Source organism: Pelodiscus sinensis, chromosome 13 (genome assembly GCF_049634645.1).
Source record: "Pelodiscus sinensis isolate JC-2024 chromosome 13, ASM4963464v1, whole genome shotgun sequence".
Lineage (NCBI taxonomy): Eukaryota > Metazoa > Chordata > Testudines > Trionychidae > Pelodiscus > Pelodiscus sinensis.
In genome coordinates, this window is record NC_134723.1 from 29,518,758 (window position 1) to 29,544,516 (window position 25,759).

The window sequence follows — 25,759 nt, forward strand, 5'->3', positions numbered from 1 at the left end:
AAATAGGGCTACTCATTTTCAGGCGTACTGATGGGGAGAAGAAGCAAAGGGAGAAGTTACCCTGGTGCCTGGTGATTCAAAGGGGCCCCAGCTCTTGGCTTCAGCTGCCGTGGCAGCAGTGGTAGTCGGAGCCCCAGGCCCTTAATATTGCTATCAGAGAGTGTGGCTCTGAGGGCTGGAAGGGACCCAGCACTGTGGTCCAAGTAGTGCTGAAACCTGGTCTCCACTCACCCTGCCCCTTCTGCATGGCCCCGCCCCTTCAAGGACATGGAGCCCCCCACATACACACACACTTTGCCCTAAGGCCTGCAGAAGCGGTCAGCTCCCCCGCTAATATTTACCTGATGGGGGAAAATTAGTGCCTGAACAGTACAAAGAGCCACATATACTGCTCTTATTAATATGTGTTCCATAGCAGCCAGGCATGGTTCAGGGCCCCATTATGCGAGGTGATGTACAAACAACAATCACTGTCCTACAGAGTGCACAGTCATAAGTATTGCACTGAAGTACCAAGTGTTATTCCTGTCCCTCTCCCAGGAAGATGAGGATGGGAAACTGGACTATGCTCCCTCTGCAGCCCAGGGAACAGTCTTCACTTAATTATCCAGCATAGCAGCTGTTACTGTTGTTTAAAGCATCATCTCTGATGCTATCAGCCATTTTCTGGCATGGTGAATGAGGGACCAAGTGAGGGACCAAATTCTGGATGTCCTTCTGTTGGCAGGTAGAATGACTGGGAGCTCCCTCATGAAGGGAGGGCGAATCTATTTTAAACAATGGCTTTTAAAGCAAAGTCTTAGGCTGCACTGTGTCAGATAAATTAGTTGCTAATGTTGCACTAATCAGCAGGCAAATGACTATGTGCAAGTCATATGTACTGGCACTTTCCTATGTGACTCACCCTGCAGATGGACTGAATCTGATACCCTTAATATAGACAGACCCTTAGTCAGATTTGCCTCGGAATTAAACAATATATCCATCAAGTTTTGCTCCTTGACACAAGAAGTCAGGATTTTTCCTACTTTTCCACCCAAAGCTCCTGGATCCACTAAAAACACAATAGACTTATGCACATGTCACATCATGACATTTTTTAGAGAGATTCTTCTTCACCATTGTGATTGTCTCATGACTCACTGAGCAAATTCTGTTTCAGCAGCAGAAAGTAACACTGTCCTTCATTTTACGCTTGCTTTCAAGAGGAATCTCAAAACCCTGTGCAAACAATGGTCTAGAGAGGTTGGATACAGAGTAGATAGCCACCCCATATATGTAGACAAACATACATCACCACAAAGATTTTTGCTGGATCAGATGTTCACAGCAGTATAATTCCCATACTAAGCTGATGTAAAATAACATTATAGACTATCCCAAGTCTTTATTACTTAGGGTGAAGTCTGTCACTCATCTAGTACTGCAGTTTCAAACTAGACCTTTGCGGAATAAAATGAATTAACACCTCAGCATTGCACAATCAATGCTCCCAATCTTGCAAAGTCCAGGTGCCTAATATCATGCATTGTGAGCAACCCCTCTGAGGTCATTGGGATGAATGATAATCAAAACTACATCTAAAATTGTTATTGAGGCTTTCACCAGATTTGAGAATAGGAAACAATGTGGTTCTAACGTATTTTTCTCCAAATGCCATCCCTTTCAAATGCAGGTTTGTTCCACGCGGTATTGTCTGACGTACAGTTCTAATAATTCAACACTGCTTCCTCCTATGTCCACCCTGTCTCCAGTGGATGAAAACAGCATGACATGTATTTGAAATGTTTTAAAAAAATCTTAATATAAGAAACCAAGGGAATTTTCATGCAAAGATTTTTACACTGCAAGCCTATTTACTTGAAATCACAAAAATCATTTGTATGCATCAGTCTTTCTGAGTAGATTAAAACAAAAATAAGAAAAAGAAATGTACTGCAATAGGTTAGAAAAAATAAAAAAGTCAGTTGCCTCTTTTCTCACCACTCTTCCAAAGTTACACACATGGGAATTTGTTCTCAATAGATTTCCTTTCTGGTGCAACTGTATATTTAGAAATAACGGCCTATATTTTCAAAATTGACTAATCATTTTTGGGACTTCTATTTTTTTTAACATAAATCAGATCCATTAAGGCAGGGGTGGACAATAATTTTTGATGGCAGAGGCCACGTCAAGATTTTGGAAAGTGGTCAAGGGCTGCACTCTTTCATAATATTAATGGAGATGCGGGGTCTGGAATGGAGGTTGGGTGCAGAAGGGAGCTTGGGGTAACAGACAGGAGTGCATGAGGGAGAATGGAGTCTGGGAGGGAGTTTGGGTGAAGGAGGTGGTTGTGACCTAAGGCAGGGGACTCGAGTGCAGGGATTTGGGATGTGACCTAGGGTAGGAGGGGATTGTGATCTGGGACAGAAGATTGGGGTGCCAGAAATGGGAGGGGGTATGGCTGTAAGAGGGGGACAGAGGGTTTGGGTATGTTGAGTGGGAGGGCAGAGAGCTGAGGCAGGAAAGGAATGGGGTTCCAGAAGCAAAATAGCCTGCCTGCCTGCCTGCAGAGCTTAAAATGTTTTCCAGCCAGCCAGCTTGCTTGGCCATGTGCTTCATGAATAACTGAGCGTAGGAGAAGGGGCGTGATGCTTCTTAGCTGCCTATTATTCTAACAAGCAGCTCTCATTGTCTGGTTTCTGCCAGAAACTGGCCAATGGGAATGAGCTGGAGGTAGTGTGGCTCCTAAAACTTCTCCCCTCCCCTCCAGTTTTAAAACAGAAATGGAGCCTTGCAGCTGCGTTTCTGCACGGCGTGCGGGGTAAGCTGGGGAGCCTGCTTGGGGCTCCCCACTGCCTTCACGGGCCAGGTCTGGTGGCTTTGCAGGCTGTATCCTGCTCACGGGCCGTATTTTGCCCAGGCCTGCATTAAGGCATCTCATGTTGACTTGAACATGTAAAAATAGAGGAGTCACCAATAAATACATAAATACATAAATAAACAAACAAACAAAAACAAAAAATCACCATTTGCTTTAAAAAAATGTAGGCCATTCGTTCCAATAACTCAACAAGTATTTACTTTTGGAATTTGATCTCGTTCCAATTTTGGCCGCAGAATGAGAAGCTGTGCTAATCAAATGCCACGGTGTGTTGTGCTGTGATACTGGTAGCTTCATGTTAACAACAAAACTCAAACACAACCTGAAAAATGTATAGAATGCACCAGGCGAAGAGCCCGTCAGCACCTACAAGAGGAAGTGTGAAGTTCACCGTGACCAATTCTGCTGGCTGCATCACAGAAAAAGCGATGTGAGAAAAGGTTTGTTTTTAGTACCGAATAAAAAACAAACATGGATCTTTTGATCCTTAACCCTCAGTTGAGTTAATGCTATTTTTGAAAATGATCTTTAAGTCTAACGGGGAAAAAAAATCAGGATTCAACCACCCAGTCAGAAATCTGAAGAGAAATGACTCCTTTTTGGTTGACAACAGTTTTGAGTACCAGTGAAGCCATTTAGCCAGCACATTTGTCATCAAAACGTAGACCTCAACCTCAGAGAGTACTTAAGCATACACTTAACATTAAGCTCATGAGTAGTCAATCTTCAATGCGAATAGTCATATTAAAAGTTCAGCATGTGCTTATATACCCACGTTAATACGTCAGGGCCAAAATTTGAGTGTTTTGCTCTTTTTTCATTGTTTGAGGTCTCTGAGTGTTTGGGTGAAAACGTCCAGAGGACCTTAGAATATGGTCCCTCCCAAAAAACTGAATTGCTCCTATTTGACAGTTCTTCATAATATAGAGATAGGCACATTCATTTTGAAAGAAAATATTCCTATCCTAACTACATTAGTTACTAGTGCTCAGTCATGTTTAGTGTAAGGCAAAAGCAGAAACCCTCTGAAGCAAATTCTATGCACCCAATGGAAATGAATGCATCCAAGAGAGTGACTATCATATACTGAACTAAAGCCTCATATCCTTATTCAAACCTGAGTGGGAATTCAAGAGGATTGTGTAAAATGATGGGCCCACTCAACTGATCCTGTGAGAACTAGACACCAGGAAGGAAATTTCCATAGGGTTTCCTCACAGAAATTACTTCCATGAGGATCGGGGTGGGGCTTACCTATCCATAGACAGACAAGTCATGGATCTAGCCCCTGAGTACCGCTTGGGATCCACATGCATCCAAAGGCATCAGGTGCAGGAAGAGTAACCTGTGTGTATGGATGTAGGGGTATGTTTGCCCTCTGAGTGAAGACCTTGGGATATGGCCCACAAAATGGATTTCGAACTGGAGACAAATGCCCAAGGGGACGGTTCTTGTCACTGCTACAGCAATGTAATCTCCCTTCTATCTCAAAAGCCACTGGGTCTATGACTCATGCCCATAGCCATCACATTATTAACACTTTATTCCAGCTAGTTATTTCTGGAATTGGGAAACCAAAATATTTAGTGCTTCCAGCGTCACTATAGAAATGAAAACAACAACAACAACAACCACCAGCTGACTGATCCTGGGTCAGGAGAAAAACAAGATCTGAAGAACTCTAATTTTTGACCTAACATGATGTAAACAAGTGGAGAGTGAATTTAAGCCTACATGACAAGGCTGTCATTTACCAGCTATTTAGAAGATGCTTACCAGCATTAAGAAACATGAGAATACTGATATTTTCCCTATTTGGTACAATATGGGTCCAATACAGCTTCTATAGGATATTAATGGCCATCCTTCAGTGAGAGCAGAATCGGTCATTTTTTGTATTGTGGACTTTCTCTCTCTCTCATGTTTCTGATGTTGACTTCAGTTTCTTAAGCCCCACTGAAAGTTCTGTCCAGTTTCCTTTGCATCTTCCACACACCATCTGTAGGTTTCATAAGAAGTCAGAGCATAATCAGCTGCAAAAATAAACAGATCCTTGGATTCCAGGAAAGGAGCTTTTCCAGGGGAACCACTATATAGGTAATTTGATTTTTTATTCCAAAACATTCACTGATGTTTCAAACCAAAATGTGTGATTGTGACTTGTCTTTCTGCTTTATTCCAACACAGTTCTACACTTCTTCGCCTTAAAGTCTCAGTTAAAATATATCTATGGATTTTTTTTGAAATTTTGACTTATGATATTACAAAAAGAAAGCAGATCAAGAGCAAAATACTTCCCAGATAGGCTACAGTGACATGGGAACCATAATAATAATAACCACAGCAGCAGAACAAATACGGTTTGAGCTTCAAGAAGTTTGAATTCCCAAAAATATAAATTACCAGCCAGATTTCCAGAGGTGCTGAGCGCTACAGTTTCTCTCGTTCAACTAGAGTTGCAGGTGCCTACCATCTCCTAAAATAAGACTAATGTACATATTACAAGCCAGAATGAAATAAAAAATGAAGCTTATAAAGTAACAGTTCCAATTACTGTAAAGTATGGAGTGGTTTTTTTGCCGCTTTACACATTGTTACAGTCGTTCCTTACAGTAGCAGTTCTGAAATGTATCTCTCCCCTCTACCCCCCCAAAAAATGGCTGGTTATACAGAGGGAAGAAGTTATTGTGAGGTATTACTGAGGCACAAGAGAATATGCCCAGCTGGGCACAGAGGATTCTCATAGTGAAGCAGGAGTAGTGTCAATCCCAAATGGAGTAGAGCTAATCCAGTGAAGCCTTCCAGTTCTCCAGCATGATACAACTCATATCAATTGAGACTGGCCCACGCTAAATTCAGTTCCATTTACCAACATGTACAAAATAATTAAGGTCTCTAAGGGTATGTCTACACTGCAAAGTTAATTTGAAATAACAGCCGTTATTTTTAATTAACTTGAATAGCGTCTATACACGCAAACCGCTATTTCAAAATTAATTTGAAATAGCGGAGCGCTTAATTTGAATTTGGTAAACCTCATTCTATGAGGAGTAATGCCAAATACGAAATGGCTATTTCGAATTAAGTGCTGAGTAGACACTTAATTCGAAATAGGGGGCCTCTAGCCCTTCCTAGGGAGCCCTGGTGGCCACTCTGGGCACAACCAGGAAAACCTACTCTCCTCCCCCCAGCCCCGGAGCCTTTAAAGGGGTAGACCCTGGCCACAGTGCCTGTGCCAGCTCCAAGCCTGCCAGCCCAGAGCCAGCAGTCACTGCCCCTGACCCACTGGCCCCAAAACATGAGCCAGCAAGCCATTGGCAGCCAGCCCTCCACTGCTCCCCAGGAGTAGTCTGCCAGCTCCCAGGAGCTTGACAGGGGCTGGAGAAGGTGGGCACCTTCCTGGTCCAGGGTGGAGATCATGGACCTTATTCAGGTTTGGGGGGGATGCCCCCAACGTCCATGATCTCTGCACTAGACGGAGGAATGCGGCCGTCTATGGCAGGATAGCTGCCAGCCTGGCCACCAAAGGCCACATGCGAACCCAGGAGCAGGTTTGCATGAAAATCAAGTTGGTCCAGCAAGACCCCCAACCCTGGATCCTGAGCTTCCCCTCCTCCTTCTTCCCCTTGCTTCTCCCTTCCAGCTCCCTCCTCCCAGGTTTCCTCCTCCCCTCTACCACCCTCTCTCTTCCCCTCTCCCACCTCCTTTTCCCAGTCTCCCCAGAGGTTCATCCCTCTCCCCTCCCCCCCCCCCATTTTTTTCCAATAAACCCAGTTTCTATTTTTGAACATACGTGTCTTTTATTTGACATCAGGAAGGGGGACTAGGGAGGGGTAAGTGGAAGGACACGAGGGAGGAATGGGGCATGAGCCCCCAGTGGGGAGGACCGGGGTAGCTCTGAGGGCTCCTTGGGGTGGACGCTCTCCCTCAGGGCCTCCTGGATCCTGATAGCCCCCTGATGAACCCCCGGGATGGCAGCCTGCAGCAAGTGCAGCTGGGCTGATGGCAACGACCCCACGAGACGCACCGGTGTGCCCAGGGGCAGCTCTGGCTCCGTGTGGCCAAGTGCTGTGGTGTCCCGAGTGTGGGCACTCAGGGCACTCCAAGACAGGACTGTTTTGCTGTCCCTCATTGAGGTAGACAAGTGGGAACCTGAGAACTGTCTGTCCGGGGTGGGGGTCGGGTCCCTTTAAGCACGGAGCTCAGTTAGCCTCAGGCAGCAGCCCCACACACTAAGTCCTAACCTGATGCCCTGCTGGCACTGGTTCCGGCCAGCCTTAACTTCGGTTCAGGGTCCACTCAGTGTGGATGTGCTATTTTGAAATAGCAAAACGCTATTTTGAAATAGATTTTGTGTGTAGATGCATTAATTGGAATTAGCTTAATTCGAATTAACTATTTCGAATTAAGTTAACTCGAATTAACACTGTAGTGTAGACATACCCTAAGGTTTTAAGGATAAAAGGAAAATACAATGAAGTTCTGATTTCTGTGAATTGGATGGAAATTCCATTTTGCATAAAATTTTGAGATCTGTAGTAAAATACAAAATAAAATATTTCAAAACAAAAAGTTGTTTCACAGCAAAAAAACAATCATTTCAAACATTCATTTGACAGTGTCAAAAAATGTTTTTTCTGGCTTTGTTCCAAAATAAAATTCCAGTGAAATCCAGTTTCACAAAGGGTTTTTTATTTCAACAGAACCACATGATCTGAAGGAGCATGGTTCCACTGAAGTCTCTGTCAGTAACTGAGTTGATGGTGGTCTTCCCTAATGGTTGTAACAACAATAAGATCTGACAGAGCAGAATACAGCTGGGTTGGAGTCCTGTAGCAAAGCCACAGGTCAGAGCCAGGATCAGAAAGAAAAGTCTACGTAAAAGTTTTAGTTAGAAGGCACATCCAAGATCCAGAAGCCAAAGCATTAACTGGAATCACAGTCAGGAGGCATAGCTGAGGATCAGAGCTGGAAGTCAGAAGCAAAGAGAGAGCAGGATGTTGGGACAGGATCAAGCACAGCTGCAAGCAAGAAACACACTGATCAACTGATGGTGGGCAGCTGCCGCTACGGAGCTTAAGGCTTTGTCTATATTTACCTGGAGATCGATGCTCCAGAAATCAATATTCCAGGGTTTGATTTAGCGGGTCTAATAAAGACCCACTAAATTGACTGCTGATGACATCCCAGTTGACCTTGGTACTCCATGGGGTCGTGAGGAGTAAGGGAAGTCAATGGAAGAGTTTCTCCCATTGGCCTCTTGCAGTGGGATGTTGTGGTAAGTCAAGCTAAGGTACGTAGACTCCAGCTATGCTATTTATGTAGCTGGAGTTGCATACTTTGGTTTAACTTTCTCCTCCAGAGTAGACCTGGCATAAATATCAGCCTGTTGACTCCTATAGCCAGCCAGGTAGTTCAAACAATCAGATAACTTCTATCTAGGTCAGCTATGCTCATTTGGTTGCCAAGAAATGTCAGGCTGGCCCTGACAGTTTCTCCAACTACTTTTAGTTAGAAAACTAACTTCAGACACCTACTAGAAAGTCCTGGCTATAGAGACAGGCAAAGAAGGGTTGGTCACTCCACTGTGTGTGTTGCTCAGCAACCTGTAACAATGGCAATTGAAGGAACAATGTCACTTCTGTCCCAAAATTTAGTTGTAAATAATTGTTACCTGTAACAACCACAATGGCTGTAACTGAATGAAAAGAGAGAAAAATAATTTTTCAGTTTTTTTGTTAGTGTATTGGACAGAATTTTATGCAGAGCCCATTACCCTGTTTCACCTACATTGCCAGTTTCCCTTGTTTGTTTGGATGTATCACACAGCAACAGGGTAGAGCACAACATTTTTAAAAATAATAAGAAATGTGTCTGTAAAATCCAGATTGGCAGGGGAACTCAGGGGCAGTCAAGGTACCTGAAGCCACCCTCACTTCAGTTTTCTAAAATTAACTAGATTTTTGGTTGGTGTCCCATTAAAGAACAAAGCTCTGATAGTGCTTTGAATAACAAACTCCTTAGGCTTTACAGTGCAATAGGCACTTTTATTATTGTCTTATTTACATAGTCATATCTCATTTTCATACAATTGACATGAGCAGCTACCTTTCCTGGAAACAACAACAACAAAACTACAAAAACTTCTCCACCCTAATCAACCCCTATGCTATTTTTTTAAGGTAAAAGCCAATCCCCAATCACACAGGCACAAACACCCACAACAGATTTATCTGAAAGGAAAGATTGTAGAAAGAAAGCACACACTTCTTTCCTTTTTCAGGCTTCATAAGTTATTTGTTTAAACCACAGAGAAACATTTGCATGTTACCCATTTCTGGGCAGATGGAAAAAAAAAAGGCAAGAGCAAATAACACCCAACTGTTTACTTTCATGGTTAATTTTAACCTATGCACCACTTTAGTAAAGAGCCACCAGCAGAAATAGCATTTTGTAAAGCGACATAGAGTTATCACAAGATTTCTTTTCGGAGCATTGTGAAAAGAAACAACTGAATTTCAATTATTATCTCTTTTTTATTTTAACTTCCATCCTACACTTGATACAAATTTAGATGTGAATTCTGAATTCCTCCTACTCTTCTCCTTCGCGTACAACTTTCTTGCTGTGTTTTTCAGTGAAGTGATTTGTGGAGTGTGTGTTAAGGATACGGTATAAAAAATAAAATATATTGTGTGCAGCAAACAAAAAGGGCTCAGATGAAGGGCTGCACTCAGATGTGGTTATGAAGTGCTTAAACCCGACAACTAAAATGGAGAGGAGCACAAAAAACAAATGCCCATTATTAGTGAAAATAACTTAAATAATATGTACTTAATTTGTCATGTTAGCCAGAGATAAGTGAGGTTTTAAAAAATAAATAGAAATGTTAAGGAACTCAACCAATGGATGCAAATATGAGATGAAGATTATATAGAGGACTAGGGTATGACTCTGATGGCTTCACGATGCTTCCAATAGAGTCTAAAGGATAGGAAACACACCAACAACCTTGTAATGAAAACAGATAAGATGAATACCATTTAGACTAGAAGAAAAAATGAGAAGGGAGAAGCTGGTGCCATATTTGAAAACCTGGCCACAATAAATTCAATAGCAAATTACCATGGACTGCAATAGGGGCAACATTTTTCCCTATTAGTTAACCAAAGGAAACCAAGAATAAGGATCAGTGTGAGACCATGCAGTGCCTCAAAGAATTCATTCTGAAATGGGTGGGTTTGCTTTACAGGGAGTCAATGAAGTGTCTTAAAACGGATGGAAATTTAAGAGATACTTACAGCTGAGGGAAATATTTGCAGCAAAACATATAACTAAGTAAACAGTATCTTGTTGGGGGTTTCAAGTCAAGTATAAGAGTGAGTCAAGGAACCATAGGTCCGTTATGGCTTTGCACCAGAAACCATGTGAAATTTGTGGTTTCAAATAGTTTCACTACACAGCCAGGTAAAACTCAGCAATAGTTTTGCTTTGAGTATAAGCCAGAAACTCAGAGGGCTGTGAAGCCCACAAAGTGCAGAACTGAGGAAATATTCACCAAGAGACCCTGCACAAACCAAACTAGTATGTTTGGCAGAGCACTCCACCTACCATGAGCAGGTACTCTGTTGGTGCACTGAGAAGAACCTTCAAGTAGCAGTATATTATTAACAGCATGCTTCTTGCTTTGAGTAAGGACTGATGAGAAGGACCATGCTGTGAATAGCTTAAAATCTAAACAGATGATGCACAAATGAAAACTTGGGATGGGTTGGGATGGGATGGAAGGCCACAAAGCACTATGATTGACAGTGTTCAGCTTTAGAAGTCAATACCACGTCAGCTGTATTTCCGAGATGTTCAAAAAGACAAAAAGCGAACAAGATGATTAACAGCAATGCCATCGATTACACTACCGTCCCTAAATTTTGTTGTGTAAGGCTATATCTACACTGCAACCTATGCTGGCAATATTTATGTGGCTCAGGAGTGTGAATACTCCACCCCACAGAGTAGGGTTACTAGATGTCCAGTATTGGCCTGGACAATCCAGTATTTGTGGCCTCTATCAGGTAAAAAAAAACAGAAAATACCGGACATATTTTTCTCAGACGGAAGGCCACTTGGGACAGTCTTCCCCATGCCGTGTCTGGGGCAGGGGGAGTGGTGCACATGGGGATTTTAAGGTGCAGTGACTCTTTTTTTGTGTGTGCGGATTTTTTTTTTTTTTTGCTCAACCAATTTTTTTTTCCCGCCATGTTCGGAATTTTTTGTGAAAGTATCTGGCAACCCTACCCCAGAGTGACATAAATTACACCAACAAAAGCACTTGTGTACATAGCTCAGGGGTGAGTAATAAGCAGCTGTGAACTGCGGTTAATGGGAGCTGTGAGTGGCCATACCTGCAAATGCACAGGTAAATAAAGCATCAGGCAGCCTGCTAGGGACTAACCCCTGCAAACTGCGTCTGACCTGTGAACTGCTTATTGCCCATCCCTGACATAGCTTATGCTGCTCACAGAGGTGGGTTTTTAATGCTAACAGGAGAGCTCTCTCCTGTCAGCACAGACTTAGAAAGTCTTCACCAAACATGCTGTATGCGTAGGCCTGGCCTTAGATCAGGGCTACTCAACATGTGGCCCTTTTATTTGCAGCCCGTGGCACGGTTTGTGTTTATGCAGGGCACAACACGCGGCCCCCAGGTAAGAGCCAAAACCAAAAAGTAGTCAATATAATGGTCTTCTGTTGCGTTTTAGTAGTTAAATTCCTAGACTGTCATTGCTCATTAAAAGTGCTGTCATATGGGTGGAAATCGGGTAAATATAGCATTTTATTAATATCAGCAGAACTGACTTAAATGGGGCCTGTGTGTTGTGTAGTCTTGCCTTAATCTTTGTATTCAAGCCTGTCAGTGTGAAAGCAGCTACTTGCATATATATTTACATGTATATGCAACCATGCTTAAGTTGTGGCCCTCGGTAAATACTGAGAGTATTATTGTGGCCCCCGAGGCTTCCAAAGTTGAGTAGCGCTGCCTTCGATGATCAGTCACAATGGGGTGGAGTAATTTAAATCAAAACGATTTAACTCACTGATTTAATAATGATTTAAATCAGCAAGGAGGAAATATTCATTTAAATTCCTGATTTTAATCATGGTTTGCATTTTGTAATTTTTAGTTATCTTCCTAAAGAAAGGTCGATTCTAACTATTTGGTGTAATTTCATACTTTTTTTTTTTTTTTAAACTAAGCAGGAGGAAATATCTGTACACATTTACACATTTATTTAAGCAATTAGATAGCTAAAACATTTATTCAGATTCTTAATTTTTATTTTTATTATTATTATGTTAGAAAATGGTGAATGACATTTGTTATTTACCAAATGATTATTTTTAACTCTGAATTTGATGGAATTCAATTAAAGAGGAGCAAAACCAGAATTTCAAAATCAATTCTTATTATTCAAAAAAAACTTCCTTAAATGTGCTAGATACATAAGGAAAAAAGTATGTTTATCAATGCCTGATTTGTTTTTAAAACTAACTGATTTATTAAACAAGAAAATATCATCAATAGCTAATGAACTGAACTGACTGATTGTGGCCACCATGTCCTACAAGATTTTAGAAGTAATAGGTCTCATCTTTTCACCACTCATTTTTATTCATAGATTGGAAGAAAATAAACTTTCCTGCTTTTTCAACTCTCACTCGGTTTCTCAACTTCAAATGAACTAATGATTGCATTTAACTAGTTCAATAAACTGAAATGAAAATATTCTCTGCACTTGCGGAAGAGGATACTGCTGTCAAAAGTGGTTTAGCACAGTGTTTCTCAACCAGCGGCGGTACAAGGAACCCTTAAGGATACTTGAGAGAAGTCTGAGGGGAGGTCAACACAACTGAAATTTGGAGAAAACTTTCTGGTTTAAGTTTTACAGTGCTTTATGGAGAAATACCTATCTCATAGAACTGGAAGGGACCTTGAGAGATCATTGAGTCCAATCCCCTGCCCTCACAGCAGGACCAAGTAACATCCCTGACAGAATTGCCCCAAATCCCTCCCTCAAGGATTGAACTCACAACCCTGAGTTTAGCATGCCAATGCTCAAGCCACTGAGCTATCCCTCCCCCCAATTTATTATTTCTTTTGTACTTTTTAAAATTATTTTTGTACTTTTTACACTCAAAAATTTCATCACCCACCTGGCTATGATTAAAATGTGTTGCAATGGTGGGGAAAAAAAAATTGTGTGTCTGAAAACTGTAGGTACTACAGTACTTATAATTTTTTTAAAGTGGTACTTTATAAAAAAAGGCCAAGAAACACTGGTTTAGCACTTTAACAAACTCTAGTTTCAGCTTCCATATGCTTAGTGTTTTAAAACTTCAGCTGCAAATATGTTCTAAATTATATATTTACGGTTGCCAGATCATTTAATCAAAAATACCGAACGCCTCCCACCCCCAAAAAAAAACACCAGGGAAAAAATTATTTTGAGAAAAAAAAGCGGGGGAGGGGGGAGGAGACCAAAGTTGTTGAGCAAAAAAAAGTTATTAAGCAAAAATAATTTAAAAAAACAGCATGGCCCCTTCGAGGCTTTTGGGCCCTAACAGGCTGCCGGCGGCCATCCACCATCTTGTCTCCCTGCTCCGAGCCAGACAGCTCTCCTGCAGAACCAAGTAAGCACCCAGGATTTTTGCCTTCTGGCCAGGAAAAAAAATCAGAAAATACTGGACATTTTAGGTGTCCGGTATTTTCTGAATTTTGTTTTTACCGGAGGCGAAAATACCAGACTCTCCGGGTCAATACCGGACACCTGGCAACCCTAGATATATTTATGTCATTTAAATTAGTTTACTAGATGTAGTATGAGGTTAGTCCTTAACAATGTAACAACAAGCTATGTTAATTTTACTTTTAAATAGTTTTATTATTAAAAAAAGAAACCATTTGAAAATAATTGATTTGATCCACCCTGAGTCAAAGCGTCATTAAACGACTTTTATGTGAATGGGAGGGGTTAGCAGGCATTTTTGAAAAATCTTTGTCACCGTTGATGAATAGATCCACTTGAACTTCACGAAGGGACTGAGGTGGCCTCAGAAGGGACAGCAAGAAGCATCAGTCTGAATGCCCCAGTTCAATGTACAACATCTAAAAATAGATGCCAAAAGGAACATATATTCAGGCGACAGGCCATGTTCCTTATAGTTTGTATGTGTGTCAGTTTATATTTGAAAATTGTTTGGGGGGTTAGCAGTATCATACGTCAAATATTTAGATAGGCTTTAACACAAATGAACATAAAAAGGGAGAAACTTTCTGACTCCACAGATTAGAGTCATTACCATACTTCTTTAATGAAGAATGGTAATGACTCTACAATGTCATGGCTTTTAAGGACTTTTAAGGGATTAATATCCCTGTTCACGGTAAAAAGCAGCTTGTCCAAAGTACTGATGTGTGTAAGAAGCCAACCCAAAGCAGTATAGTGAGTCATACCGTAGCATTTTTTGAGGTTCTGCAGAAAAAACTCCAATTTGTAAATCAAACATCCTACCACTCAGATGTTTATTTACAAAGATTTAAATAATGCTTGTATCCACCAATCTCCCAGTGCTTCAAAACTACAGCAGTGACTATGCCAGCTAACTATTATTAATTCTATTTTACAGATGGAATAGCTGAGGGAGCCTAAGTGACTTGCCCAAGGCCACAAAATGAATTTGTGGCAGAGCTGGAGAAAGATCTTTTGCCATTCACTCTTATGCCTTTTCCACAGGCCATCCATAAAAGTAGAGGGCCAGAGGGAACCTCAACAAATTCTTTAGAGATGTGAGAGGTCTAGTGAATGTATAGTTAGAGCTTGATTTTCAAGGATACTTAAACACCAAAGCATAGACTGGAGCCTAGTGGGATGTTCAAAAGTGCCAAAGCAGGCTAGATGTCTATCCAGAAACATCACTTGGTATTGGGCACCTCCACCACTGAGGCACTTCTGAAAATCTCACTAGGATTCTATCTGCATCTGCACCTTAGGGCACAAAAATGTTCAGAAATATTTTCATCAGCATTGCTCAGAAAGGCCTTCTACAAATCAAATAGGTTAGTAATTGTCAATAAATGAACAACGTCATGCTTATTGTTACATCCTGGTTCTGCATTCAAAAGATAAAATATGGATCACTTTCTCCACTCCCTCTGGAAAGAAGGCAAGCTCAGAATGTATCTTCCCAATAATTTATTCATGTAATATAATCAGCCATGGAATCTCAGCTAGCTTGGGAGAAACATGACTTCTAGATCTGCTTGTGGCTTTCGCTTTTAAGAATATTTGCGTAGCTTCATGCCAGTAATCATTATAGTGATCTCTGGCTTTGAATTTTTACCACATAAAGAGCTTTCAGTTTGCTTCTTTCAATCTTCATCACAATGTATTTTACACTAAATGCGGAGGACTGTTTAAGAGTAAAATTAGTGGCAAAACCACTTGCAAGTTTAAAAAAGAAATTAAATTAAGCTTTAGTAGCTTTAAATGGGAGTTCACTGTTTCAATATCTAACTTCATAGCTAAAGACGGGCAAACAGTCTTTTCTGTCTCAGAGTCGATAAGTAAAGGAACAAATGCAAGAAATACTTGGAAGTGTTTGCACAAGATCTCCTCTAATTTACTGGAAACAACCCACAAAAATATTGAAAAATTACTTGAGTGCATTAACGTGGCAACTTTTAGAGCTTATGGCCTCATTGATAGTACTGTCATTTTTTAAAAGAAAAAAATATTAATGAGACTATTTAATTTCATGTGTTTGTTATTGATCCAGGTTGAGACATATGCATTGTAAGAGGATTAAAGGCTAAGGCAGCACTATTACGATGGTAAATTTATCCCATGCAGAAAAATATTTAAAACAAAAAACATTTCAAGTAGCATTTTAGCTTGTCTGGGGGCAGGAATTGAAGGATGTGTCTACTTTATTGGCTTCTGATCAGCCACCAGATCTAGTACAAACTTACCCCACTAGTATTCAAAACACTCCATGCAATGGTTTTATCCTACTTCTTTGACCTCCCGCTACTGTGGCATCTGCTTACTTCACTCCTGTCATCTTGGTGCCCAATTCTCCTCTTGCTTGTGGCCCTATTAAAGTCAATGGGAACCCTGACATAGACAAGCCCGATGCATCTCCACTAGGGCAGAGCCTCAGAACATTTTCACCAGTCGATAATCTGCCCCATTGTTTTCCAAAGTACAGGTTGGATCCAGACTTCTCTTGTTCTGCAACATCTGGGGGCTAGCATCTCCGTGAGTGCTCCCAGGGAAAAGCCGATGCCATGCAATCAACAACACCTTCCCCGTCCTCCCAGAGTATGGCAAATAAATTATTCCTGGCGTTCAAACTGAGGGAAGGTAGGGGAAGAGCAGAGTTTGTGGGATGCTCAGGGGAAGAGGCAGGGTGGCTGTGGATCACTGCGACCAGCACCCTGGCAGCCACAGGGCTCAATATGCTCCTGTAGAGCTAAGCATGTGGCCCCCCAGAGATGGGGCTCTGCAGCCACCCCTGCCTCCTCCTGAGTGCTCTCCCTGGCCCTTGCTCAGGCAATAGCCGGCATTGACCATTCCTGGGCCGTCAAATTCCCTGGTTCGGAATGAGTCAGATCCTGAGAGGGCTGGACCAAGGAGGGCCAACCTATAGTTACAACAGTGAGGAGAATTAGGCTCTTGGACTCCACACTTTTGCCTCTCCATGATCTGATGTGGGGCTGAGAGTCACTCTTTGACCTGTTCAAAAGCTGCAGAGGGGTAGCCGAGTTAGTCTGTAACTGGAAAATTTTAAACAACAACCTAACAGTCTAGTGGCCCCTTAAAGACTAACCAAACATGATGCCATCTACATGTTTCGTTAGTCTTTAAGGTGCCACTAGACTAGTCGTTGCTCTTTGACCTGTGTTACTCCATATCTGGATTTTTTTTCCTGTTTGATCCTAGGAGGTACTGAATCCTCTCATCGAAAACTCTATTTTCTCTCTTTACCTTATGACTGACTCTCTAAAGCATTTTTATACCTAGTGAACACTATGTTAAAGTCAAAGCCAAGATAGTATATAAAACATCATCAGTTGAATGGCTAGCTGCCTCATTTGCATCTGCAAAATAGGAGGCCAAATCTTTGAAAGTTTAGCTCACAATATGTAATATATCTTTCTTCCTATTTACACTGTATTCCTCATAGGCCCGCTGCCCAGCAGGAGTGGGGGGCAAAGAGAGCAGTTGTCCCAGGGCCTGGCAATTAAAAAGAGTCCAGGGCTCCTGGCTGCCACTACTGTAAGAGCGGCAGCAGACAGGAGTCCTAGGCCCTTTAAATTGCTGCTGGAGAACTGTCTGGCAAGCTCTGGGCAGCTCTGAGAGCTGCCTGGAAGAGAGAGGGGTCAACACAACATGGTGCTGAAGGCTGGCTGCCACTTTCACTTGAGGCACCGCTGCTTCTGGGAGTGCAAAACCAACCACCCACACATACCTTGCCCGGCGGCCCGGAAGGTGTGTTGGCTCCCTGATTCCTCATTACAGTACAAGAGCATCTATAGCAGAAAACTTGCACTGTAGAACAGCCAGAGAAAAAATCCAGAGCCCCCTTATTCCTATACTGCAAGTAACAGAAGATCAGATTCTCCTCTCCGTTATGCAGGTGTAAATGCAGGTGTAAATCTGGAGTAATTCTAATGGAGTTAATCTTACATGGGAGTATATAACCCCACACATAGTAGATGAGGTAGATAAGAACAGAATCCAACCCAGCAATAAACACAAAACAGCAGTCAACTGACATTCCTATCTGTTCTGCTGCCTACGTGAAGTTTTTAATGGTGACATGCTGCAGCCCTGGCTCAAATCACACAAAGCTTTGGTTCCTAATTTTATTAATTACATTTAAGGCAAGGTAAATAGCTGGCCTACTTGGATATTACTAAAGAATTCAGACTACAAAACTAAAAGAAGAAATAGGATGGTGCAAGTCCATACAATAACTTAAAACGTCAAGAACAAGAATTTTTAAATCAATGTGATTTAATTGAATGTCAGTACAGGAACTCATCAGGAGTAAAATCCAGCCTGATCCAACTCCATGGAAGTCCACAGGGTTTGACTCAGATGCCTACTGCACTCTTGAAGCATAAGAATAACATTAAGATGTGAAATTCAACCCAGTGCAGAAGGCCAGCAAAAGGTCTATCCATCACTTATGTTCACCTTACATTTTGTTTGGAGTATTGATATAATACATAAGCCTTGTATGGCCACTCTGCACACAGGTGAATTTCAGCTCTACAACATAATACTGTCTGCCATATTCTAGATGTGCAGCATCAAAGGTAAAGTGCTCTGGAAAACAGTGACAATGTAACAGCAGAAAGAATCACGTTGCAAACCAGCTCAAAAAGGTTTCCACCTCACAATACTGAGAAAATCTCAAAAAGATTGCATGGGAAAGCCTGACATGTAGCAGGGTAAGCTCTACACAATACACACTATGCTGTGGGCTGATCATGGAGATAAACAATATTGCCCCGCATTGTTTATAACCTTCAGCTTACAAGCAATGCAACCACAAGCAAGTCAGTAAAGATCATCAGTAAAGATTTCCTATGTTCCTGTGTCATCAAGTCTTTCTTCTCTCCATCTCAGTTTGCATGGTAGGTAGGGTTGCCAGGTGTCCGGTATTCACCTGGACAGTCCGGTATTTTCAGCTCCTGTCCGGTAAAAAAAAATTCAGAGAATACCGGACACCTACAATGTCTGGTATTTTCTGAATTGTTCCCCAGACAGGAGGCGAAAATGCCTGGCACCTGGCAACCCTACACACTCAGCGCCTGGCCTCCCCCGCCCCCGCCCCAAGCCCTCCTCTGGCCCCCAACACCCCCAGCCCCCCTGCTTACCTGGTTTCCCAAGGCTGCCAGCACAAAATGGCTGCCAGCCAATGCTTCCCCTGGGTCTTAGTACTCAACCTCTCCCCTGTCCTATTCCTGCACTTAAAGGGGACGTGCTATTTTAATGCTGTTTTATTTTAAATTTTTTTTTTTTGGCTTAAGTTTAAAAAAAAATTTTTTTTTTTTGCTCAACAACTTTGATCTCCCCCCCTTTATTTCCCCTTCAACAGAATTTTTTCCTGGTGGTTTTTTTTGGGGGGGGGGGGTCAGTATTTTTGTTTCAACCATCTGGCAACCCTGGTGGTAGACAAATGAAGCACAGGAGCATCGTTTTGAACTTAGACATCCAAACTGACCAAACCCAGGGAATACAGACTTAACATTATATATTGGCAACAGTGTGACAAGATATGCAGACTTCCTGTTCATTAGGATGAGAAACTTGCAGTATACTCTGTCTGATAATTAAAGACTCATTAAAGACAGGATAAGCGGGTTATGCTAGTTTTCTTAACTGATATTTTCCCTTAATCTTTGCTTATGGAATGGTAAAGATCGGGGGGGGGGGGGGGGGGAGGGTATCTATGCACATACTCACATGCACTGGAAGTAGAAAATGGTCCTACTAAATGCCCATATCATAATCTTCTTTGACCTTTTTCTCATGAGTTTTCCTTTATTAAGGACAGCAGAATTGGGCCCGACTAAATGGGCTTAATTATCTACTATCTCACCAGTGGTCCCTGCAATGTATCATATAGTTTCATGGGATGTGACAAAGTCAGATCTTACAGCTCTAAGAGAGGTGTCTTATTAGTTTCCAGAGAGTGGGTAGGTACAAGCTAAAGGTCCCTTTCCCCACCTAACGGGAGGAGCTTCTGAGCCCAGGACTCAAAAGTATTAGGGACAACAACAACAAAAGAAACTGGAACAGGTGTAAGGGTAAAAGGATGAAAAATAGGGAACCTGAAGTGGACACTCAGTAAAGAACCCCAGACAGCACCCACTGCTCCTCAAAGATGTCAAGGAAGCCCAGTGTTGCAGCCCAAAGGAATTCTGCCCGAACAGGGAAACAGAGAGAGAAATGGAACACCCCTTCAACCAGCATCCTCTCCTCAGTATTAGAAATCAATACTTTGGCCATTGTTAGGAGACGGTTGACAAGAAGGTCTCCGGGTTTCGTGGGGCCACACTTGCAAGTGTAGGTTCAGTAGGAACCAGAAGTCTAGGAATATGTCTACACTTGTACCCTATTTCAAAATAGGGATGCAAATGAAGACAGTCGAAATTGCAAATGAAGCCAGGATTTAAATATCCCATGCTTCATTTGCATATTTGCATTATGGCGCTATTTCGAAATAGAGCTATTTCAAAATAAAACGTGCTGTGTAGACACGTTATTTCGAGAGAAAACCCTTTTCTCGAAATAACTGTTAACCCTCATTTTATGAGGAATAAGGGTTATTTCGAGAGAAGGGTTTTTTCTCGAAATAACACGTCTACACCATGCGTTTTATTTCAAAATAGCGCCATAACATGAATATTTAAATCCCGGCTTCATTTGCAATTTCGAATGTCTTCATTTGTATCCCTATTTCAAAATAGGGTACAAGTGTAGACATACCCTAAGAGAGCAGTGGAAGGCAGGTGTGTCAGCTCTCGAAAGGTAAAGGCCCATTTCCCCAAGGGCTGAAAAGAAGCAAGCTCCAGTTAGCTTAGGACACCTGAGTTCAATTAAGGGTGGCATATAACCTTTCCTCTCCCTCCTCCCCACACACTAATGATAGGAAAGGAGCTTAGTGGCAGCAGGGAGAAAAGGCTTATCCAAGGTGGAAAGCTGCTTTTCTTCCTATAGGAAAAGCAACTAAGCTAACTGTCTATTTGAAGGACTGGCACTCTGGGGACGGCATACCAAGGTAGTATCCCAGACAAGGAACAGGGAAAGGTATTCATTTTGTATGTGTTATGAAATTGCTTTTTGGGTTTGGTTGAAGACTGCTCCTTGGGTCCACCCTCAAGCCTACCTTGTAAATATTTAAAAATACAACCCAAATGAGAAATAAAAACTCTCCAGTGTGGAATTGATTCACTCTATGTCCCCTCCCTGGCCACGTGAGGCTAAGGAGGTACACTGCCACTGGAGTTTCCAAAGAGCAGAGGGATAAAGCTATAAAGGTATTGTGAAGGCCCAGTTAGCTATGTACCTGATACCGCATCTCTTCATTTCACACAGTTAGTAGACACTGCAGTTTTATCGCACTTGTGGTCTTGACACAAATTGGATGCTAAGCACTTGAAGAAAGTCGTTACCAGTTATTTGCTCGCAACATCGAGTCAACATTTTTGTTGAATAACTGGATCATTAATGGACATTTTCCCCTTTGTCCTTCACTGACTCCCTAAAGTTCATCTCTGGTATTTGCTGACTAATTAAGAGAGCTCCGTACATGTTCTCCAAAGTGGAGAAACAAATTGCATAGCTCAGCATTTTTAATCTGAAGACAAAAAACAACACATTTTATGAATCAGAGGATAAGTAGCAACTTCAAATGGAATAGATTTTTACATTGTTATAAGAATAGTTATGAAAGAACCCCACACTCCTCTTACCCCTGCTCTCCTCCCAAAATAGGGAATTTCTTCTCATGCAAACAATCACTGGTGGTCTTGGTCCTGCTCCCATTGATATCAATAGCAAAAATGCATTTGTCTGCTGAATTCAATGGAAGTAAGATAAAGCCTTTGGATTTAGAGCCAAGAGAAATTTTTCTTGGCTAAAGCTTTTTTTAGCAAAAAATGCAAAGTTTGGCAACACTGAAACATTTTGGGTACGTCCACACTGACATTATTCCAAAATAACATACTTTGCATCTACACTACAAGCAGTTATTTTGACACAATGTCAAAATAATATCGAGATGAAGGACTTTTTACTCTGACTCCTGTAACCCTCATTTTACAAGGAGTAAGGGAGTCTTTACAAGAGTAGTCTTTCTCGGACTTTCTGCTGTGCAGACAGTGCCAAAAGCCAAAACAAGCTATTTTGACTTCAGTGACGCAACTGAAGTAGCTCAAGTTGCATAGCTTATTTCAACTTTAGCCCTGCTGTGTGTGAATTGTCAATTTCACCTAATTGTTTGTTTTAGAAACAAACAATTCAGAAAAAATTAGAATATTTCCATCTAAATTTCAGTATGAAATTACTTTTCATTTCGACGTGTCCTTAATTTTAAAAATTTCAAAAATGATCAACACTGAAATGTAACATTTCAATGTATCAGAACAAAACATTTCATTCCACCTGAAACAAAACTATTTTTCGTTTTGCTGAAAAATTCAAAAAATATTCATTTTGAGTCTGAACACAAATTATTTTTTTCAACTTTTTGCAAGGGCAAACCACCTCTTGCTCCCATCATGTGTAATGTACCCAGCACTATGTGGATTGCCCTAGAATCACCTTATGAAGAACTGGATGTTCTGACTGTCGTGAGACTAAGAATGCTGAGTCATGCTTTGTGGTTAGCTACTTCATGCTGAGGAGATTACCTATAATACCTAAAGACTAGTCACATGAATTGAAGGTCATGGGCTGGGATCCTTCATTTGTCTCATACTCAGGGGAAGGAATTATCAGACTGCTTGTAGTGGGATGCGTATATGTTCTGCTTTATGAAGCCAAGTCTCAAATGAGAAGAGGTCTCAATGCCTTTTAACTGAAACATTTTGGGTCTGTTCTTGCTGGTTATGTCTACACTACAATTTTTAAGTTCAAGATTTGAACTCAGGCTCAACCCTGAGCTCCCTTTCCATCTATATACAAAGTGTGCTAACCCAGAAGTTGGATCCTGGCCATCACAGGAGTGGAGAGTCTCAGCCTGAATCAAGCTGGGATCCCAGCATTCAAGCCCTACTGCTTTGCGGTGTAGACAAAGCCCCACAATGTCTGGGTATATGTTTTCACTGCAATGAAACACCAACCACTGGCCGGCGTCAGCTGACTCATGCTTGCAGAATTTGGGGTGCAGGGCTATAAAACTGAAATGTGGATGAGCCAAAGCCCTGTCTTCAGTCCAACTCGAACATCAACCCTGCAATTTTATAGTCCTACCTCCCAAAACCTGGAAGTCTAAGTCAGCAGATGCAAGACAGCTGCAGACGTTTTAATGCAGTGGAGATATACCCCGGGAATCCACAAAAAGAATCCTACAATCCCACAGGCCAAATTCCTATGCATGGGCATCTACTTGCTGTACGGCACTGAGTGTTGCTGCTCCCAGTGCCTGCCCTCCCCGTGCTCCAGGGCTGGAGATGCTTGGGACATTAAGGCTCGGGATATGCATGCTTGCCATGGTGGGGAGGACACACGGTGCGCTACCCTACCTCCCTGTGGTGGGGAAGGGGCCTCTGCAGAGGGGGCGGGGGTTGTAGTGGGGCTGAGGGCTCACCTCCCCCAGCCCTACCTTCACTGACTATCTATGTTCCTATGTCATCTGGATAGTCAAGTTTGGTGGATGGTCAAGTTTTCCCATAATGCACCACCAACAAAGAACTCGAGAAGCCACGTTTTGGGAGGGTACTAGGAAGTCTGGGATATGAGTAGCTGAACATGTGCCTGGATATTGTATTGTAGATGCTGGAGCCCCAGGCTGGGACTCAGGTGTCAATAACTGCTAACCTATGGATACAAATCAGTGTAGATTCTTAAATCCTAAATGAACAAAGCCAGAGTCTGCCAACTTGAATGCTAAAAACCATGGGTTTACAATAAGGGCAGGTCTACACTATGGAGCTAAGTCAATGTAAGTTACGCAATTCCAGCTATGTGAATAAGGTAGCTGGAATCAATGTAGCTCACATCTACTTAGGGCAATGTCTACACCATGCTGGGTGGACAGAAGACACTCTCCCTTGACTTACTTTCCACTTCTCATTCTGTAACAAAGTAACACGGTCCATGGGAAAGCAATCGGTGGTCAATTTAGCATGTCTTCTCTAGACCCACTGATTTGACTCTCGGTGAATCGATTGCCATAGCATCAATCTCCCAATGGTGGAGACTGTCATTCCACAGAGCCAGGGCCCAACAGGGTTGCAAATTTGCTTCAACACTGCGCCAATTAGGGATAACGTACTTTATTAAGCTCACTACTCCACTGCTACTACACTTCACAGGGTACGCTCTGGCAAGCGAAAGCACTACAGAACAATGGTTAAAGGTCTTTGGAATGCTTATATCTGTTCAGGTCTGCAGAGAGTCCTGTTCTGGTTACCTCGCACCCAGCCGCAGTGGACGTGGCTCCAGCATGGGGGAATCCCGGTCAGCCCTCGAGGTTGGGGCCCCTGTTGAGATTCAGCTAGGGGTGGGACTTTCTACACTAATTATACTACAGTTGTTTACCGGGTGTGCATGTACCTGGCTCAATGCCATGCTTATCACTCTTATGGGCTGAGACCGAGGTCAAACTTATTTACCGCTTAGTAGATTCCCAGCTCAAGGCATGGGTTAACGCTGATAAAGCCCACAGCTGCTGTTCGGTTTACAGTGTCCCACACTATGCTAAGGTGGGTACAGCAGGGATGGAAACTTCCATCCTAGGCCTGCTAAGCTGCAGGACCCCCATATGACTTTTATGTGACATTGGTAAGCCCTCAAATCAATGGGAATTTTTACTGAGTGATGACTGCAGGACCAAGCCCACAGAAAAAAAATGCTCTTGCTTCGTTATAATAATAGCGCCAGACAAGATCCTCTTAACTGAATACATTTCCCACTGTCAACAATTCTATTGGCCTATGTAAAGCAACAACAGCTTTAGATTCCTTAGAAGTGACTAGCCTAATTGCAGGACTTGTTGAACCATGTAATTTTCTAGATGGTCACCAGTGCTTCAAGCTGTTGGAAAAAAAACGTGGTCAGATTGTTTTATGCTAACTATTCTACCTCACAGGTATGTTACGGAGGAGAAACCCATTTTAATGTCATGAGGTATTCCATCATTTCTTATTTAATTGCTTTACTGCATCATGTCCTGAGGGTTCATCTTCTTTATAAAAAATGATAAAACATAGTAATATATTTTGTAAAGCAACTGTCTGCTTCCTCTCATTAAAGCATTTGTATCAGATGATGTTTAATTGACGGTTTCCCTAGACTCTTTCACTTCCTCTCACAGCCCTACAGCCTGAAGGGCTACAGTTTGGGCAGTATCATTATATCAGTAGTTCATTGGGATTTAGTGATTTTTGTGTATTGTGTATGAAGAACTTGATTTAGGATGGCAGTTAACTTTACATCAAGTTCTCTGACAAATATTTCCTTCAGAAGCACCAAAATGCACCACGCTCATTGATAAGCAACACAACAAATAAATAGCACCATTAGCAAAGTCACATACTCACATACTGCTTTGTAGAAACCCTGCCATTTGGGGTTGTTCATGGCTCAGGGAATGAATGCTCACTAGCTACATTGTTGGTACAAAGACAAACTAGATTAAGAATGACAGAAAATGGTTACTATTGGACTATGCGAAATGAGTTTGGTTGGTCTTGGTCCAGTTTCTGGTGGACAGATCCCCAAACTGACTGGTGCCAAAGGACTGAAAACTGAACTACACTCTTGTGACCAAAGGTGATAAGAGGCACACTAGCAGGACAGTGGGAGAAACATGAGTGGCGCTACTGACCTGCATGGATCAACATGGCATCAAATCACCTCTCATCCCAGTCAAGCAGCCTTATAAATCTTCTATGCACAGCCACCCTGTTTCACTTAACAGTCTCATGTTCTCACTCAATATTCTGATACCTCACAACTCATCTGCTCTGCCATCTGCTCAGCTGTCTGCAGTCTAGAATTAGGAATGCAACTTTCTGTTCATGAAGTCCTTAAATTTTACACCCTTCCATTTGGAAACCTTTTATTTCCTGCTTAGTCTATTATAGACCCTCCTCTT

General features: G+C 42.0%; 1 protein-coding gene across 1 annotated transcript in view; it reads right to left on the reverse strand.

Annotated features, from left to right (window-relative positions):
* The window catches only part of GAB3 (GRB2 associated binding protein 3), a 114,749-nt gene that overhangs the window by 66,235 nt on the left and 22,755 nt on the right, over positions 1-25,759 (reverse strand). The window lies entirely within an intron of this gene.